At 32.1% G+C, this 19,973-nt stretch overlaps 1 protein-coding gene across 1 annotated transcript in view; it reads left to right on the top strand.

Annotated features, from left to right (window-relative positions):
* LOC138703659 (15-hydroxyprostaglandin dehydrogenase [NAD(+)]-like) overlaps positions 1 to 19,172 on the top strand; it is a 63,717-nt gene extending 44,545 nt beyond the window's left edge. Inside the window, exons 6-10 of the transcript XR_011333227.1 lie at positions 7,064 to 7,139; positions 13,030 to 13,082; positions 14,893 to 14,928; positions 18,715 to 18,820; positions 18,951 to 19,172. The gene's annotated coding sequence lies outside the window, so the exon portion shown is untranslated. The remainder of the gene's footprint in view (positions 1 to 7,063; positions 7,140 to 13,029; positions 13,083 to 14,892; positions 14,929 to 18,714; positions 18,821 to 18,950) is intronic.
* Positions 19,173 to 19,973: the final 801 nt, after the last annotated feature.

The raw sequence follows: 19,973 nt of genomic DNA, 5'->3' as shown, positions 1-19,973 counted from the left end.
TGTTAGTAGTATCCTTGTCCATATTAGATCAGAGTAGAATGGGAACCCTGTCATAGGCAGCTAGAGATGGTGCATTAGTGTTGTTATTTAATTTATCTGCAGATTGTGGCTAGTGTACATTCTGTTAGTGTGAAATCAAATCATTTGCTGTCTTGTAGTTTGAAACAGTTAAATTAGCATTTTTGATATTAAGGAGAGTAAAATAAATATGTTTTTTAATCTTTTATATCAAGTGTAATATATATTGTGATATTATTTACAGATATTAGGCTTTAGGATTTCTGGAATTAAAACTTTCTAATTTTAACTCGGATTTAGAGGTAACTTGTAATTGTGATAAGTGTTTTTTTAAAGAGCATGTTTTTCTGAGCTCAGAATGAAATAAACGTGTGTGATCTTTTTGCAGAAAAAGAAAACCTTTTAATAATGATAATCGAGATTTTACCTACAAATTAAAGATAATTGCATTTATATAATATATTCTGTAACAGATATACTGTAAGCACTATATAAATTCTGTATGTAACAACGTGTTTAAATCCAAAATTGTCATTAAATAAAAATTTTAACTGGAGTCATTATTCCCGTATCATCCATTTATTGAAAACATTGTGCTATAAGGCACTATATTTAATAGTATAAATCAGTAGTTTCTGGTGATTATGTAATTAAATGATGCACAATGTCTTTTTTATGTATATTTTTATCCATAACTGTTACCTAAACTGGCCTTTCCTTCACTATCCTTGGCAACCTGGTAGAGGGGCAGAGAAGGCCTGACGGCCTTATCTCTACCAGGTTAAATAAATTAATACTAAATACTAATAAATACAACCTAAACAATGCCTGTATTCACAGCAGTGAATTAATAGTACATTATGCAACGAGCCTATAATGGTAGTAATTAAGACGCGAGTATGTTTATGAAACGAGTGCAAGCGAGTTTCATAATTTTCATATGAGCGTCTTAATTACCGTTATAGTCAAGTTTCATACGACTTTTTATGCTCGACCATATTTGTAAATTGAAATTATTCATAAGTATTCATGTTATTCTTATCTGACTGGGGAGCGGAACTGACCTTGTGCAATATCCCGTAAATTGTGAGATGTGCTCAGACGCGAAAGTATTGATTTTTTCCGAGAAACAAATGTCATTGACCTTGATATAATCTAGAGAGTAAAATAAACATTAATCTTGATATAACCTTGAAATTGATTTAGACATTGAAAAACGAGATGACAAATTGAATTTATTTGGATATTATTTACAATTAAGCTAATTATTATAGTAACAGAACATAACCTTCTGCGACAGTATTGGATTTCCAGCCTCCGTGACGTTTCGCTAGATGTCTTTCGATTGCATATCCGAGAATAATCTATACTTGCACTTTCATATTGCTACAGCGGTGTTTTCTGATTGGTGGAACACCAGAACTTTAATGAATAGGTGTACTTTAATGAGGTACATTAAAGGGCTGCTACCAGGTGTATAATTACTACATTTCGGCATGGTCGAGCATAAAGTTTTTTAAATCACTCTCTCCATGACAACTAACACATTAGCAGTAATAAATACATACATACATACATTCATTCATTTATTTAAAATTTCTTCACAAACAATGCATTACAAAGAAAATACGCACAATTTAAATTTAGATACCAATGGATAAAATATTGTATAGCACACAGATTTTATCCTCTTATACAGTGCGAACAGTTTTGCTGTCCACCAGAGTGTTTTGCCTATGGGCGAGCACGCCACTTGTTAGCTGGTTAGCCAGTTAGCTGGGTCTTGGTGATTAGCAGGAGGGTAAAACAATAAAAGAAACCAACCATACAACAGTACACAAACAAATTTAAGAGGTTCATTACTTACCAAATTATCAAATGAGATGTTGAAAGTGCCCAACTTCATTCTCTACACATTTTTCGCATCTCTTTAGCAAATTATTCATCACGTTTTCCAGCATCCACTCACAAAATGTGCGCCTACATACAGGGTCATCTGGCTGAAGAGCGTGTGCTACAGTTATTTTATATGGCTTGAAGTGCAATAATTTAGTAGCCTTTTGCACAGACTCATATGAAAGTCCCACTTGTTGTGCAAGACGACAAAGAGATCTTCTAGGAGAATTTTCTAAACGATTACGAATGTCATGTAATCTTTCTTTGATGAGAACCCTACGCTGCTGTTTTGGTGTCTTAAGCTGGACATTTCCAGTTTTCTGAAATTTATGATGGAGATTATGGACTGTTTTACAGTCTGGAGCATCTACACCCAGGAATCTTTCTTGAAATCATCTTCGAATTTCACAAGCTGACTGAGTTATCACATATGAATGTAAATAAAGACACCCATTGTGAACTCACAGGGTATAATACACTTTATGTATACTGTCTAATTAAACTTGGAAAGGCACTTACAGTAATGCGAATAATGGATTACAGGTAATTAAAGAATGGTTTGATTCAAACTCTTTCCTTAAACACATTCAAAACAACTGTTGTTCCGTTTTCACTAAGGTTCAGTGGTCTTAAATCTCCTCAATCTTCTTTTAAGTTCAAAATTCATCATTCTGATTGTTCTTCTCAAAATTGTGAATGTCCCATATTAACCGAATCCTCAGAAGTTAAGTATTTAGGCATTACAATCGACCAACACTTACAATGGAATAAACATATTACATATTTATACAATAAATTACGTGAAACAATTTATATCTTTGTTATACTTCGGTCATATTTACCAGTTAATATTTTATGCCTCATTTATTTAGCTTTATTTCAATCCATTCTCCAGTATGGAATTTTAGGATGGGGAAATGCTTGTAATTCTAATCTCACTCCATTAATACTTATTCAGAAAAGAATAATTAAAATATGCCTTAATTGATTACTCATCCGAGCTTTTGTTCACTGATTTTAATGTTTTGAAAATTAAATAAATTTATTATATTGCCTTATTAAACTTTATACATAAAAATCGCAATAAATTCAAATTGTATCATAAATATGGAACTAAAAGATCCGATTTTATACAACTAGAGGAACCAAAGTGTTTCACAAGCACAGCTCTTAGCCATGGTACCTACTTTGGTCCAAGGTTATATAATAAAATAATTGAAAAATACCCAAATTTGAAAAATTTTAGTATCAGAAATTTGAAAAATAGGTTAGGAATTTAATTTTTAAAGATATTGATTTAATATGTATTTGTATGAGTTAAATTGTTAAAATTGAAATTGTATTTTTAAAGTTAATTTATTCCTATAATCTTTTTTTCCTTGATCCACTTTGTGTCAAATAATTATCTTTGTTTGAGTTAAGTATGTGTTTACGAGTAGATAACTCCCTGAGCACGAGTTTTTACTCCTTCAGGGAAGAATTAAGACTGCATTTTTGTACATGTTATTTTACTAACAATAAACAATAAATGTACTACCTCAAAAAAAAAAAACAACATAACACAACCCAGAACAGCTGTACTACGACTGTGACTAGTCAGCTACGTCAACAAGTAAGCAAGCAGGATTGCTACTCCTTCCAGTGACTGGAGCCACAGTCATAGGAAAAACCATGTGCTGCAGAGGAATGCATAACTGATTGCACTGTTATATAAATTATTATATAGTGACAGAAAATGAGATGTAATGTTCATTAAGAGGGACATAGCAACCATGGTGGTGGTAGTGGCAGTGGCGGTGGTGGTGGTGTTGGTGGTCTTATGGTTTCATAGACAATTGTCAGATGTAAAGTCTGCTGTGAAAGTTTGAAGTTATAATGTGTTACTGCTTTTTTTTTTTAAATGCATTGAGACTTTTCTTTCTAGCGTCTTATTTATTAACAACAGTGGCGAAGTTAAGGTGTAAATACTGAGTAGGCTGAAATGATCTGCTTACCTTATATTTTTTATACAACAGGTCTAGGCGTCGATTCTTCTTGGTTGCAAAAATATCAGTTACTCACTCTTTGAAATTCTGATCAGTAAGGCAAGTTGTTTAACCAGTTTCTTTTCAGTGGTAATTGTACTGAGATAACTTCTTCTTTTTCTTCTTCTTCTTCTTAAGTAATAGTCCTAAAAGAACTGTTCTGGTCTACAAAATTTTTCTTCCATCTCTTCACAGCACGTCTTAGTGATCTTTCTCCTGATGGTCTATAATTCGAGACTGTTCAAGGGATCCATGTTGTAGATATACAGGTGACATGATGGTGCCAGTTAGTAAAAAAAATTGGTAAAGTAATTTCTACTAGGTCACCTCACATGGAATGACATTTTCGAATTCATGCATTACGATTGCTTCAGTGACCAGCTTGAGATGTAACTGTTGAGAGTGCATAACTTTAGTATGCTGTATATCCTTATGTAGAATAGTGTGTGGGTGGTGCAAAGAATTAAAGAAGGAGAACAAGGGGAAGACAGTGTGAATAAGACGGTGAGAAAAGGAGCGATACAAGAACAGAAAGACGAGGAGAACAAGAGGAAAACAAAGGAGGGAAGTGGAAAACAAGTAGAACAAGGGATATACAAGAAGAAGTGGAAAACAAAGAGAACGAGGGAAAGGGAGGAATATATGGAAAAGAAGATGAATACCGGGGTAACAAAGGGAATATAAGGAGAAGAAAAGAGAGAGAGAAAGTTGCATTTTTTATGTGATAGTGAATTTTCAAGTTACGAAAGTAAGAAGATGTAGTTCTATGTAAAAATAAAATTTCCTTCAAGAGTTAGAGGTAAGTGGTCGAACATTTTAGATAGTAGTAGTAGTAGTAAATAATAATAATAATAATGATGATTTATTTATTGTCAGAGTTAAGATCGTAAAGCCTTCTCTTTCACTCAGTCAGAGGATGAAAGAGAAACATAATATGATAATACAAAAGAAAATTTTATCGTACCTTAAGACAAAATTGAAGCTGGAAAATATGCGTAAGCCAGAAGAATATAATTTTGAATATCTAAAATGGCATTTTTATAACCTATAAATTTATTACGGTACCTATTTCGAAACCGACATCAAGCACTTCTTTCTATCCTTCATCATAGAACGTCTTTATACTCATCTTCCTATACTGTAGAAATACCTCGCGTCTGGAATTCATTACCTAATGACGTCAGGGACTGCCGGACTTTATCACAATTCAAAATTAAATTGGAAAATTTTGTCTTAGTTTATGTTTTTAGGTATTGCTAGAAGTATTGATTTGTGTTTTTTTTTTCTTTTTTAATCTAGATTAAAATTGCAAGTTTCTTGTTTATGTTAGTTAATTAGTTAGGATGCAATTAATTATGATACTTAATCACTCATTTAAAGTTTGTGTGACTGCAACCTGTGTATATTTTTGTGTGGCTTTACTTTGTTTATAGTGTTCTTGTTTCTTTCTGTCTTTATTTCTTGTGTAGCTTTACTTTGTATATAGTGTATTTTTTTCCGTTTATTTCTATTATTGTATTTGTATTCCTGTTGTGGAAGAGAAGGCCTGATGGCCTTAACTACACCAGAATAAATAAATAAATAATAAATATTTATGTGTCTAAATTTGGTTTTCTATGATCTTAATATCCGACGTCCAGTAGGTCTAATTAGATCTTCATTTAAATAACTAAGTTTGATAATTTTTTTTTAGTAAATATAAGCCCATTACATAATGTGTTTATTGAGTGATCTATAGGTTTAGACATGATAATTTAAATATTCATTACTGAAAAATCATAAAAATGTATAATTTTAGATTAAATGACGTTCACTATATTTGTTTTCAATTCCTAATTTCTGTAAGTTTAGAAAATATATTGCAATGTTTAAAAAAACATATTGGGCAATTAATATAATGTAGTGATTTGAATGTAACAAAAGGGAGAAATGGTAGTTGGGGGTCCTATTTAGGCCTATTAATTTTTACACAGACAATTGTACCACGTGACGAAATTACATAATTGCAATAATATGTCACCAGACCTCATCAAATATTTCAGAATTTAGTCCGAACTTAGTGAGAAATTACATTTTAATATGTGCTTTGTCGCGAAAGAGATGAGGTTTATATGACCTTCCCCACTTCATTATCATTATAATATTATAGCTTCCACTCTATTTCGAAATTTAACTGAATGAAAACGGAACTCAGCAATTTATTTTTCACAATGGAAGAATGACATGATTATGGACTGACATATTGAAACTCACACTCGAAACATACAGGTGTATTTAATGCGACGAGGGGGAGCTTTTTTACTTCGTGAAAATGGAATATAAATGTATCCATTACGTCGTTAAATTACAACATGAAGCAGATTTTAATTTTGACAGCTGTTGTTATAGCCATCTCCACTCTGGTGGCGGTAAGTTTTCATTATTATTAAAGACTTCTTTAGGGGACTTTGTATGGAATTATAAGCTGAAGGAATTTTATTATGAAAAAAAATAAGGATTCTTTTAGGAGAAGGAGACAAAGCCTGAGATAGACGGAAAGAAACAATAACATTAAAATGCAGCTGCGAAATATAAGATCTTCGACTTAACCCAGATAAGTCCAAAAATTGTTTGTGATAAAAATACAGTAGCACATTAGTTACTCTCAAAAATCGGTTAAATGATGTTGAAATAAACTGAAACAAGGAACGTATATTTTCTAAAGCTAACAAATACTACCAACATTATCGCACAACTTATAAAATGTCCCTAACACCAACAATGACATAATATCCGAAGGCACTGCAACTGTCCTTAAAAAAGGACGGTGGGAAAATCTGGGTTACACTCATTAAGCAGGTGTGGGTAGTAACTATACAGGTTTAATAAATCATCGAGGAACTTGGCTTTTTTTGTTTTATTTCACATACATTACAACATTTATAATACCGGTACGATAATATTATTCTTCTTCAGGGTCAACACCAGAGAAATGAGAAACTGGTATATAATATTGGTGAATTTGCTGAAGTGATTTTGCTCTTGTGTATTGCATCTTTCCCTATGAGTTTGTTATAATAACAATAATTTAATGAAAGTGAATATTAAAAAATTGCTGATGTCACATTTGTCTGTAATTTTAATAGGGTGGAGCTCCTAATGCTGATAGACTGCAGAGAATATCGCAAGAATGTATGGCTCAAACAAGAGTAAACACGCAAGGTAGAAGTTTATTTTATAATATATATTATTTAGGCCAGCGTTCCTCAAACTATGGTCCGCAGACCACCTGTGGTCCTCGAGGTCTGCTCTTGTGGTCCTTCAAAAAAGACAGAAGAAAAATTAAAATTCAAACGAATTGTGTGTCACACCATAGCTGAAAATCTCAGAGTTTGAAAATGACACAAACATGGCAGTCACCTTTCATTTTTTCTCCCAGTAGTTACACCAATAATAGAACTTGCCAAATTGCATTTTTACTTGTTGAAAATCGGACATTTTCTGTATTAATTTTTTTTTATTTCTGTTTTTCCAGATGATGATATAAGAAATTTTAGACTCCACCTATTTTAAAATCCGGGTGAATCAGATCCAAAAATTCAAATTATAATACCTTTCTAATTATATTTTTTGCAGCCAATCACAAGTAACTTACAACACATTCTGTGTATTGTTGATTCATTTGCTGTTACTTGTTTGAAATCCTTCTTATGTGGTACACGCTAGTAGTTGTCTATGTCTCTGTTAAATAGTGTCCATTATGCATCTTTGAAAAGAAAGGAACGTGATGATACGCTTCATTTAGGCAGTGCTAATACTTCAGAAGCTGTGTGTGAAGATATGAATATCAATGATTCTAGTGCCATTAAAGAAATACAGTATCTAGTCCTAGTGGTAGCTGTTCAAAGAAATAGTAATATATGTTACAAGAGCGGTATGTTGACGTTTTCATGGTCGAGGAAAAGATTGAAAAAGCGAAACGTAGTTTAGCTTTTTTAATTTCCGAGAACATGAAAACAAACATACTGCTCGTGTATCGTACATTATTTTGTGCGAAGATCGTTTATTACATACCTGAAAGACGAATTTCTAATTAGTTGCAATGAAATCTCCATGTTGGTTTCTGTTTAATGACGGCAACTTCGGAAAACCAAAATATCTTTCTTCAACATTGTTGCTATAAAATGTTTTCTGTGTTTACTATACTCCAGCAGGCCGTGATATACGTCTGTCTTTTTTTCCCCCCAGTCTATAAATGTGAACTTAAAACAAATGGTAAGGTTATGTAATGATTTATTTTCCATTTTAATATTTTAACAATATTATTTATATAACATATTGCAGTAATAACATCGGCATCTGGAATCTCGTTGATTTTTTTCACGGCTTCCTTAATGTTACTTGTATCAGGAATGCAATAAGTTTCGTGGAGTAGTAGACTTTACTTAATTTTTGCAAATATTTAAAAACAATAATTAACAGTGCAATTTAGGTGAAATTGCAGTGGTAAGTTTCCAATTTATAATTATTACTATGTTAAACGTCTCTAAAAATAATATGTTAAAAGCCTAAAGCAGTAAAATGAATGTCGCGCTTAAGCGGTAAAAAGAGGGAAATTGTTATGTGTATTACGTTGGGAATGCTGAATGTGGTATTTCACACTTACCGCGTATTGGTTCTGTGCGGAAAACAAGCAAATACGCACGATCTCGCACAAAAATACTTTCGTAAATATAACGAGAGTTATTTGAACCTTGGATTTACTTGGTGTGGCAATGAGAGTGAACCAAAACCTCGGTGCATTGTTTGTTACGAAGTGCTTTCAAACGAGTTTATGAAACTCACTAAATTGAAACGGCACTTAGAGACGAAACACACAAGTGTAAAAAGTAAACCTGTCGAATTACTGTATTAATGTATATTTTTTTAATTAACAGTTAAAAATTATCCAAACTCTAATCGACTTTAATTATTAAAAAAAAACTAAAATGAATTTTCTTCTATTAACATTAATTTAATTAGTTAATACTAATATAAAATTAATTTAAATAAATTAATTCTAATTAATTAATTCCATTTTAAAATGTATACTGGCATTAAAATATGCTACAAAAATGATAAATTTGCTTTCGAAGGGAACAAGAGTAAGGTGGTCCGCAGAACTGTTGTGACTTAAAAAAGTGGTCCGCACTTCAAAAAAGTTTGAGAAACGCTGATTTAGGCTATACTAGATGCAGAAGAATATCTCATGTCACAACCTAGGCCTACTGTTTATAGCTGAAACTTCTTATCGATCCATTTGAATATTATTGTATTGTATTTTTGTCTGTAGTTTTAGCAGAAGCTGATGACAGTGTTAAAATATCAATGGCGTAGCGTCAATGTAAGCTAAAAAGCTCAGCTTCCCCAGTTAATAATAATTTCATAATAAACCTGCAGTCTGTGGACAAAATTATTTATTACTTTTAATAGAATTCATATTTACGCGTTAAATATTGTGATGCGGCAGCTCAGGACGATTTGTGATGCAGCAGTAAACAAGAAGCCTGCTCACACCAGCTTCCAAGCAGACTGGTTTCTTACACTCATTCTTCTGTGTAACCCACCCCGCAGATTTTCCATTCCTTTGTAACTAAACTACCCTGGTCGCAAGGCTCGCAGGAAGCTAGCTTTGACATTGAAAATAAGTAGTTTCCGAGTTATCCCTTTTCGCCAGTTGTGTTCAGTTGAAGTGTTAGTGTGCATTGTGTCTGATATAATAAATAATGAGTGAAATAACAGTTCCTGATACCAATTTACTTGAATTTTTTTAGGACAATTCTATTATCAAGACTGACTTACGAACAAAAGTGTGATCTAAAAAGCAAATGACCGACTCCCTTGCTGTCAATGAAGGACACAACCAAAAGACAGACGCATACTTACGTACTGTATCTATTGACCGTTACTATTGTGATTTCTCTAAGTATGACAGGGAGTGAGCTAATGTTATACTATACGTGTCTATTTGATGTGTAAACCATGAAATCATATTTTACTACGTACCATTTGAGGTCATGCCTTATTGGTGTTACTTACGAGGTTCCAACCAATCTTCGACTGCTGACTTGATATTGACTACTATTTATTTTAAGACTATATTTTTGTAATACGTTTTCTCGTATTGCATGAAAGAAAACTTGAATTAGCTTCCCCTGCTCAAAATTTCATGCTACGCCACTGTAAAATATAGGTCTAAAATTAAGGTACTGTTATTATTTATTGCCAAACTGTCTTCCACTGAAGGTACTGCAGCCCTTATCCTAAGTGTATTCACAATTATACATTTTGGTATAGAAATACAATAACAATATTATCTGTAGTCTACAGTAAATGACTAAAGCAAGATTTCCAGCTGTTAGGTAAGTGGGACTCGAAATATGTGGAAAAACTTGTTAAGGAAATGAGAATAAAAAATCCCTTTACAAATGGGGAAAAAAAAAAAAAAAAAAAATGAGTCACTGTTTTTGAAACGACATCCCCATTTTTCAAAACAGACGGTTTAAAAATTAATCTCTGTAAAGGAATCAAACATTAGGGAATGGTTTAGTGCAATTGAGTCATTTCTGAAAAAAGAAAACTACTTTGATATCATGAAAGATTCAAATAAAATGTTTGGCTAAACGAGCGTTGAGCGGATTCCGCCGATTTTGGAATAGACACCGACGCACTTAGGTTAGGTTAGGTTAGTTTAGGCTTTTATTATGCCGTCAAGATGAAGGTGAAAGCGATTGAGTGTGATTTTTTGTTTTCTATGTTGGCAGTTCAAGTACGTCGGTGTCTATTCCAAAATCGGCGGAATCCGCTCAACGCTCGTTTCACCAAAATATCTACGAAATAACTGGAAACAATAAAAAGAAATCACTTACAGGGCTAATAAACACAAATGCTAGTGGGAAAGTTGCACCTACTATGATCGTATTTCTATACACAAGCAGTGGCGATTTCTCTTAAGGAGCACAGGAGCAGTGCACCACCTCTTCCAATAACACATGTTTTTAAATTTATATCAATGTGCTGCAATAGACTATGTGAGCGACATAATTCTTTATTATAATACTATGTAAAAATAACGCTGCATGACTGTGTACTGTTATGTATTAGTATAATAATAATAATAATAATAATAATAATAATAATAATAATAATAATAATAATAATAATAATAATAATAATAATAAATATTTGTGCACTACCAGGATTATTTATCACCACACGCCACTGTACACAAGGCTTCCAGTTAATATTGCCAAAACCGTTCCTAATGAATGGGCTATTGGTAGATCACAGAAGGAAGTGTTCTGGATGATTGCTGAAACTTTTGATGAATAACTTATTCTTTCCTTGGTTGTTGAATTTGGATAATATTTTATTGAATTTTGTACCCAGTACTCTACTTGTCAGAAAAACTAAATAATTGATTGAATGGCGATCTTACTCGTGTTAATTATGTAAGCATGTGCGGCTTACAGCTGTTTCGGTGCTACTTCACACCATCCTCAGATCCATCTGTGTCTCGGCATCATCTCAATTTCGCTGCCTGTTGTGTGGGTGCGTTCGTGTGATGAAGAGTTGTGTCAAATAGCGTGTGTGTTCTGAAATTGATCTGTGTGTTGAGAATTTGATTAAGGTATGTTTTAGTGTGTCTGTATATTTCATATTGTTCTAGCTGTAAGCCGCACATGCTTACATAATTAACACGAGTAAGATCGCAATTTAATTATTTATATTCAAGTGTTAAAAGTAGTGTACGAAAGATTCAACACAGAAAAACTAGCGTAAATTTGTAAAAATTACACAGACAAAGGAATTATATTTAGTGACTGGTTTAAAATATTCGGAGTTCTGTTTATTTTAAAAATAATATTACAGAATAATATAGTATTCAGTGAGAGGGCTTTGAAAACTAAACTAAGATACTGGTCGGAAGAAAGTGGGCTCCATTATAGTGGATATCTTCATAAAAAAATAACGTTTGGGACTTATTCATTTAAAGCTGATTTTGAGGAGAAACAAGGGTTTCTTAAGAGCAGGGATATCATTAAGGGCTAATATGAAAGCTGCCTATTCCTTCTAGCTTTATTATAGTAAGAATTATCGAAAATAGATGTTAAATTTAATTTCTTAATTTATTAGATTATTATAATTGCCATTATATATATGTCAGCTATCTGATTTATCAAAATAAATAATGCAAAAAAATTGAATGTCTGTTTATTGATCGTAGGATTCCCATAGTTTTTAAAAGCTGAATGAGGTAAAAAAAAAATCAAACATGCAAACAAAGAAGAGAGCTGATTAATGAAAGAGGCTAAAGGCCCATTCACAATGAAAATTAAACATAAACATAACGTAAGCATAAAACCTTGTGTCCATGTTATTTAATGAAAGCATTCACAATGAATTACATAAGCATAAACTTAATCTTAATCATAAGACGTTGACATGGGAGTTTGCAAACTTCAAACTTTCATGCTTATGTTTATGCGATTTGGAAACAGTACACAAGCGGAAAGCGTGTTTTCACTTTTTGTTTAACATCTCATGGGCTTTGCCTACAGACAATATTTTGATCTATTGGCCGTGATGATAGCTAGGCGCGCAACATGGAATCATATGACGAAAAGTTGATTATTTTACATCTCCGTTTCTTTGATTTCAAGTATTGAAAGCCATATACTGATGCCATTGTAGTTATTAGAAACATAAATTGAATAGTTACATCGTCAGTCATTGTGCAATTCTCCATTTTTATGTAACAGATTCTGTAGTTTTGTTGATTCGGTATGTTTGTTTCCACACACATGTTATGTTTAATTTTCATTGTGAATGGGCCTTGGCTACTTAAGTTTGTGGCATATGTTTATGTGCTTATGTTAATGTTTACGTTATGTTTAATTTTCATTGTGAATGGGCCTTGGCTACTTAAGTTTGTGGCATATGTTTATGTGCTTATGTTAATGTTTACGTTATGTTTAATTTTCATTGTGAATGAGCCTTTATGGTATGAATATTGATGTACGTACTGGTACCATTAAGTGTTGAGAAACATGTATTTTGTGTTTGTTCACAGAGGGCCTCAATATTATGAGAATGAAATGTCTCCCGACTACTACAGAAGGAAAAGTAAGCATGTGTAATGATATACGAAACTATTATGTATCGTATTATGAAACTAGTTTAATTATATAGTAATGTTATTCTTTATTGCATGAGTCTTCCTAATTTTGACGAATGCAACAACTGCATACCATTATAAACAAGTTAGTGTGATACGCTATTTTTTTGCACAACAGCATCATAAAGCAACAATTAATAAAGAAATAACATCAGATTTGTAATGTTGGGTAGTTTGATATCATGGTCTATAATGCTTTGAACACTATATACAAAATGTTTATACAGCCAGTGCTGACATACTGCGGAGAAACTTTAATTATTTCACCTTTCATAAACGAAATAGAATATGTTCAAAACCAAGCTCTCAGACTCATTACTGGTGGAATCAAAACAACTCCAATGGATTCTATGAGATTCTTCACTAATATTAACAGCATCTAAATGACAGAAGAAAAAGCACTGATTCAATATGAAAAACTTATCAGATTACCAGGAAACAATTGGCATTCATACAGTCCTCTCTGTAGATTGAAAACTCAAACAAGTTTCATATCCATTGTTCAAGAATTAAAACAGAAAATCAATATCCCGAATTTAAAAGAAAAGTTACAAATTAAACCAAACCCTTTAACTCTATTAAATATAGAATATAGGCCTAATCTAAATTTAACAGAAGAAATACTGAAATCAGAAGTAAACACTGAAATACTGAAACAATTGTCTTTAGAGACAATTAATATTAGGTACCTTCCACAAAACTGACTTCATTTATACACCGACGGATCCTTGATCTCCAGAGAACAAAGTGCCGGTGCAGGTGTTACGTGCTGTCTCTTCTCACTTTATAGATCTCTTGGTTATGGAGCAACAAGTTTTAATGGTGAAATCATTGCAATAATTGAAAGTCTCAGGAATCTTCTATGCCACATCAATAAATTTAGGAATGCAGTTATATTGTCAGACTCCAAAGCAGCTATTCTATCAATAGTCTCTAAACACACACCTTCATCTCAAACAATAGAAATAACTAAAATGCTCTCCCAATTAATATCACTCAATAAAAGAATTGTATTCCAATGGATACCATCCCATTGTGGAATCCTGGGAAACGAGAATGCGGATGCTTTAGCAAAGAAGGGCAGCACTGCTACTTACAGACCTGTTACTAAATCTACGTATTACTCTGTGAAAAGATTTATTAAATCTACATACTTAGACTTCAACAAACAAAATTTTATAACACAATCCCAAGGGAAAAAATGGAACTCTCTGCATCAAAATCCACAGTTAATTCCCGATTTACCACAAAAATCGTCTGTAGCTGCATTTAGATTGGCAACAGACCATGATTGTTTGGCCAAACACCTGCATAGAATTGGAATATATCAGTCCCCTAACTGCCCATTGTGCAACTCAAACCAAGAAATGGATTCGGAACACCTCAAAATCTGTGCTTCAGTGGCTGGTCATGATAATATCTTTGAAAAATATTGGAGTGCAAGAGGTTAAATGACTTTATTGTCAAACGCCTGGCATTAGAAAACAACAACAACATATCATGGTCTATGAAGAAAGAGGTTGCTATGACAACATGATGTATTAAATATTATAGCGTGACAAATCGTTTCATAATGTTAACTTTATAGCACAAGTTATGCCGTCATAATAGAAGTCATGATGTTTTAGTTGGCATGGTAATAATTTACGGCTCTGGCACAATAATGTGGCATATTATTCACGATTTTCCTTACTTTATGAATACTTATACTGTGTTATTACTTTTTAAAATGTGTAATAAGATGTCATTTCTTTGCAGTGTTTCACAGGCTGTTTACTTGATGAATTTGGCCTTGTAAGTAAACATCATATGCATTTATCTAAGTAAATAATAAAACAGGACAGTTTATTGTCATTAGACAGCACAGCTCTATTAGATGGTTCACATACAAGTATGGCATGAAACAGAGTAATGCATTAACTTACGTGTTTACACTATTTCGTAAATGAGTGTCAAGGAAGATGTATAAAATAAATCTATATATATAATTTGAACTGGTAATGGAAATTACGGGAAAACGGCTGAACGGATTTTAATGGGTGACCCCTCATTTTCATGCCTGGCATCCAAAGTTTTTCGGAAAAGTAGTAGTTTTCAGTGAAATGTCAATTTTCCTACATAATTTTCCTATTTTCCAAAATCCATCTGTTTCAGTTTTGAGAAATAATTTTATTGAATCACGGCAGACTTCATTGAATTTCAGAACAAAACACGCACTACAATCAACAATAGGCTATTACACGAAGGCTATGACCTGCAGGATTGCCGACATATTTAGAACTCAATTCAATTTATTAAAAACTGATTCTGCAGTGTATAATTTTCTGAGTACAGCTGTATATTGAATATTCAAATCTACGAAACTTGAGGTGGTTTGATGACATTATTACCATTAGAAATGAAATATTATTATAGTTAATATCATGATGCGTCTATTTTTCATTAATTGTATATAATATTGATGACATGAAAGTGAAACGTTTTGAGGTTATGTAAGTAAATGTAGAGAATATTTTAATTTAGATCTTCATTTCTATAATTTACTGAGTGGCTGCTATATATAACTACAAAACTTAAGTAAGATAATAATATTGTTATTAAAAATCAAATATTTTTATACTTATTAACCCAGTGGGGTTGGGTCTTTTTCCATATACTTAATGGCGGTGTAGTGTAGATACTTATATGTGTCATTGTCTCCAGTATTGGCTTGAGAGAGCGCAAAAATTACAGTTTCTAAGGAAAGATCAAAAGGTATTACTTACTGATAAAATAAGAGGCCTAGAAAATTTTGTAGTCTCCAGATCATTTCAGCAAGATCTCTTAGTGGGATAAAATGATTTTACGCTCTACATTTCAAGTTCTACATGCAGCAGCTATATGAAAATGCCATTGTTCGAAAGCTTAGCAAACCTGACATTTTTTTAACTTTTGTCTACAATCCACAATGACCTGAAATAGCTACTGCTATCGTCCTGACATTGATACTTGCGTTTTCGCATTGAAACTCAAAAACTGAAGTTGGATAGGTTCAAGAAAAAGTATTTGGCCTAAAAATATCCATTCAGAGGGAGTATGTTTCATTATTATGGAAGCAAATAACTATCAAAAAGACAAGTAATCTTCATTGAAAATAAATCTGAAAAATTTTTATTTGAACGTCTAACGAACTTATTTTGGAGCAGCATTTGCTGCACAAGCCACTAGTATTCTAGAATCTAGAGCTTCAATATGTTTTTCGGGAACTGAATAATTAGCAGAAATTTGTGATCCCTTCAGGACCTCTGATCATACACCATAAGATTTTTATCTCAGGAGAAATAGGTTATAAAGGAGAACAAATCCCTAAACTCTAGATGAATTAAGGGAAACATTCGTAAGAAAATTCGTTCAGTTACACGAGGCATGCGATGGGCAATTCCTTAAAGAGGCGTGGACATCAGAGGGCAACATTTTCAACATTTCTTTAGTAATTCTGACAACTAATATATGGTTTAAGTAGAGTATCAGTATGTGGATTTTCATTGTACTTCAAAAGTAATAGCTATATTAATTTCTTTGTGTTCTTGATGACGGACAGCATTGCATGTGAGCTGTTGGACTTGAGGTGTTAGGTACAGCTTACAGCAGTAAAATTTTGGAAATATTCAACATTTTTTTCCTCCATTACTGTATCTTGTACAATAATGAAAATTGGTACCAGTATGTGTAAAACACAGACCTTCTGCTATATGAAAATATATATATATATATATATATATATTACGATTAAAAAAAATATTTACATTTTTTTTTAATTCAGTTCAGTTTTCAGTGATGAAGCATTTCCCATATAACTCAAAAACTAGTCCAACATTCTGTGATAAAATATTTTGTGTGTATTTATGCATGTCATATCTACAGTATGATGCAAGTTCACTTCTCCACCTTTGATAGATTGTCTGATAAAAACTAAAATCATTTTAAAAAATGTTCGAATATCAGTATTTTCTTTTAACACAAAGTAAAAAAAAAATATTATTTATTAAGGAATGTACTTCAAAGAGCATGATATTGTAAACATGATTTTCAGGAATAAAATAAAAGGGAGATAACATGAAAAAGTTAACAAGTTTATGAGTTATGAGGGAAATGCTTCATCACTACACAGTAAACTGCGACCATTTTGAATTAAAAAAAAAATATATATATATATATATAGTTTTTTTAATCGTAAAAATATATATATATATATATATATATATATATATATATATTTTTTCATATAACAGAAGGACAGTGTTTTACACATACCAATTTTCATTATGTTACAAGATACAGTAATGGAGGAAAAAATATTGAATATTTCCAAAAATTTTACTGCTGCAAGCTGTACCTAACCCCTTAAGTTTTCCACGTTTGCGGATGCATTGAATATGAAACGCATGATAATTTGACATTCTAGAATAGTCTACATACCCTCTGTTTCCCGTGTGTATAATTTTTCTCTTGTTAATATTTTATAATGTTTTTTGTAGAAGCTTGTCTATTGGTAAGTCTTCATTCAGATTATCAACTTCTTCTTCTAGTTTTGATCATATGTTATTATATATTCCGAAAAATTTTATAATTAAAATATATTTGAGTGTATAAAGTAACACAGCAGTAATGTATGAAAACTTCCAGGAAATTGTTATACAGGGTGATTCACGAGGATTTACCGTCCCTTACGGAACTTATTTCCGAAGACATTCTGAGCAAAAAAATGTCATATAAACATTTGCCCTAAAGTCAATATTTTCAAAAGTTACATTAATTTGAAGTTGCTAGTAAAATATCTTTTTTCTTCAGTTTTAAGGGTAAAAAAATATTACAAATAGAGAATGAACTATTCAGAAATGTCATTTCTTTAATTGGTTAGTGTTCTGAAGCTAAATTGTTTTGCACAGATTTTATTTTTCAATTTGTAACTAAAAATTATATCATTCTTCCGCACTTATCACAAAAATTGTTACAAATCATACGACTTTAGGAACTTGATTCTTTATAGTTTAATTATGCATCCTAATGTACAGTCTTACAGAATTTGCAAGAGTGGCGTGATTTGTAACAATTGTGATAAATGCGTAAGAAAATATAATTTTGTAGTTAAAAATCGAAAAAAAAAATTCTGTACGAAGCAACTATGGAATTCACAACGCATTTTTAGCTTCAGAATATTAGCTAATTAAAGAAATGATACTCCTCAATAGTTCATTCTTTATCTGTAATATTCTTTTACCCTTAAAACTCAAGAATAATAGTATTATACAGACAACTTCAAATTAGTGTAATTCTGAAAATATTGAGATTAGGACAAATGTTTATATGACATTTTTTGTTCAGAATGTCTTCGGAAATAAGCTGCGTAAGGGACGGTAAATCCTCGTGAATCACTCTGTATATACTGGTGATTAAGGTACCGGTAATAAAATGTATAATGTAATAATATTATATATGTAAAACACAAAATTTTAGTAGTGAATGTTAAACGTCAAATTTCATGGCTAAAAATAGTAAAAAAATAAATGTTTATTTTAATAATTGATGTTTCATTTTCAGTTAGACGATTGTGAATTCACGGAAGAAAACTGTAAAGAATGGGCTAGAAAAGCGGGAGAAGATATGAAAAAGGCTGAATATTTATATGCAACATGCCATCAGGCTGGTGAGTATGAGATTCTGGGACATATTTAGAAATTAAATGCAGTAAATTGATTTTAAAAGCAGGGATATATTTTGGTAATATATAAGAAATCTATTTAAATTAAGTTAATTTACGATATGTATTTTTACAGTGGGGAATGGAGACAACTGCTGTGACACTGGTCCTAAACTCTGGAACTGCATGATGAAGTCTGATACGGAAAATTAAGTTGTGAAATGTAAATTTTTTAATGAGTTATTGGAGACTTATGTAAGAGTATCTCATTAAAATATTTCTTCTTGAGGAGACATTGGACTTCGATGTTTTCCATAACAGTAGTTAAGAGGTAATCTTGTGTTTTGTTTATTGTTTATCAGAAAAACTATATGGTAAAATTATTGAAAGTGAAATATATAGTAATATATATATATATATATATATATATATATATATATATATATACACACACACTCAGGGACAAAAAAAATCCGGACACTTCTATATTTGCTTGTATTTTGTTGCCAATTATTTCAAAATGAAACAAAACCCATTTAAACAAAATAATGTTTCATTTAGCACCTTATACGACAACATTTGAAAAAAAAAATCTCTGATGAGAAAATTTACAAAAAATTACAAAGGGCTTATAACTATGGCATCGTTTGGTCTAACTGTTTTTTTCATTTTATGGTGCCTTAAACATTAAAAACTCTTTTTAGTAACGGGTATTACCCCCTCTGGCTTGAATAACTGCATCCATACGTCTTGGCATGCTCTCAATTTGGTTAGCAATGTCTTCTTGAGGAATAAGTTCCCATTCTTCGCCAAGTGCTCGCCTCAACTCTTGTAACGATTCTGGTCTCATTCGTCTATTCTTAACACGCCGTCCCAGCATGACCCACACGTGTTCAATTGGGTTCATGTCTGGACTCCTTGCTGGCTATGGAAGAACATGGATTCTCACTTCTTGGAGATAATCTCCGATCGCATGGGCAATATGCGGCCGTGCATTATCATGCATTAAAACAAAATTATCGCCTACAAATTGGCCAAATGGCACAACATGATCAGCCAAACATTCATTTATATACCTATCAGCTGTTAGTCTTCCATTTTCAACAAAAACCAACTCTGTACGAACATCCGTACACACTCCTGCCCAAACCATCACTCC

The sequence above is a fragment of the Periplaneta americana genome, chromosome 7 (assembly GCF_040183065.1).
Source record: "Periplaneta americana isolate PAMFEO1 chromosome 7, P.americana_PAMFEO1_priV1, whole genome shotgun sequence".
NCBI classification, from domain to species: Eukaryota; Metazoa; Arthropoda; class Insecta; order Blattodea; family Blattidae; genus Periplaneta; species Periplaneta americana.
This window is presented reverse-complemented; position numbering and strand designations above follow the sequence as displayed.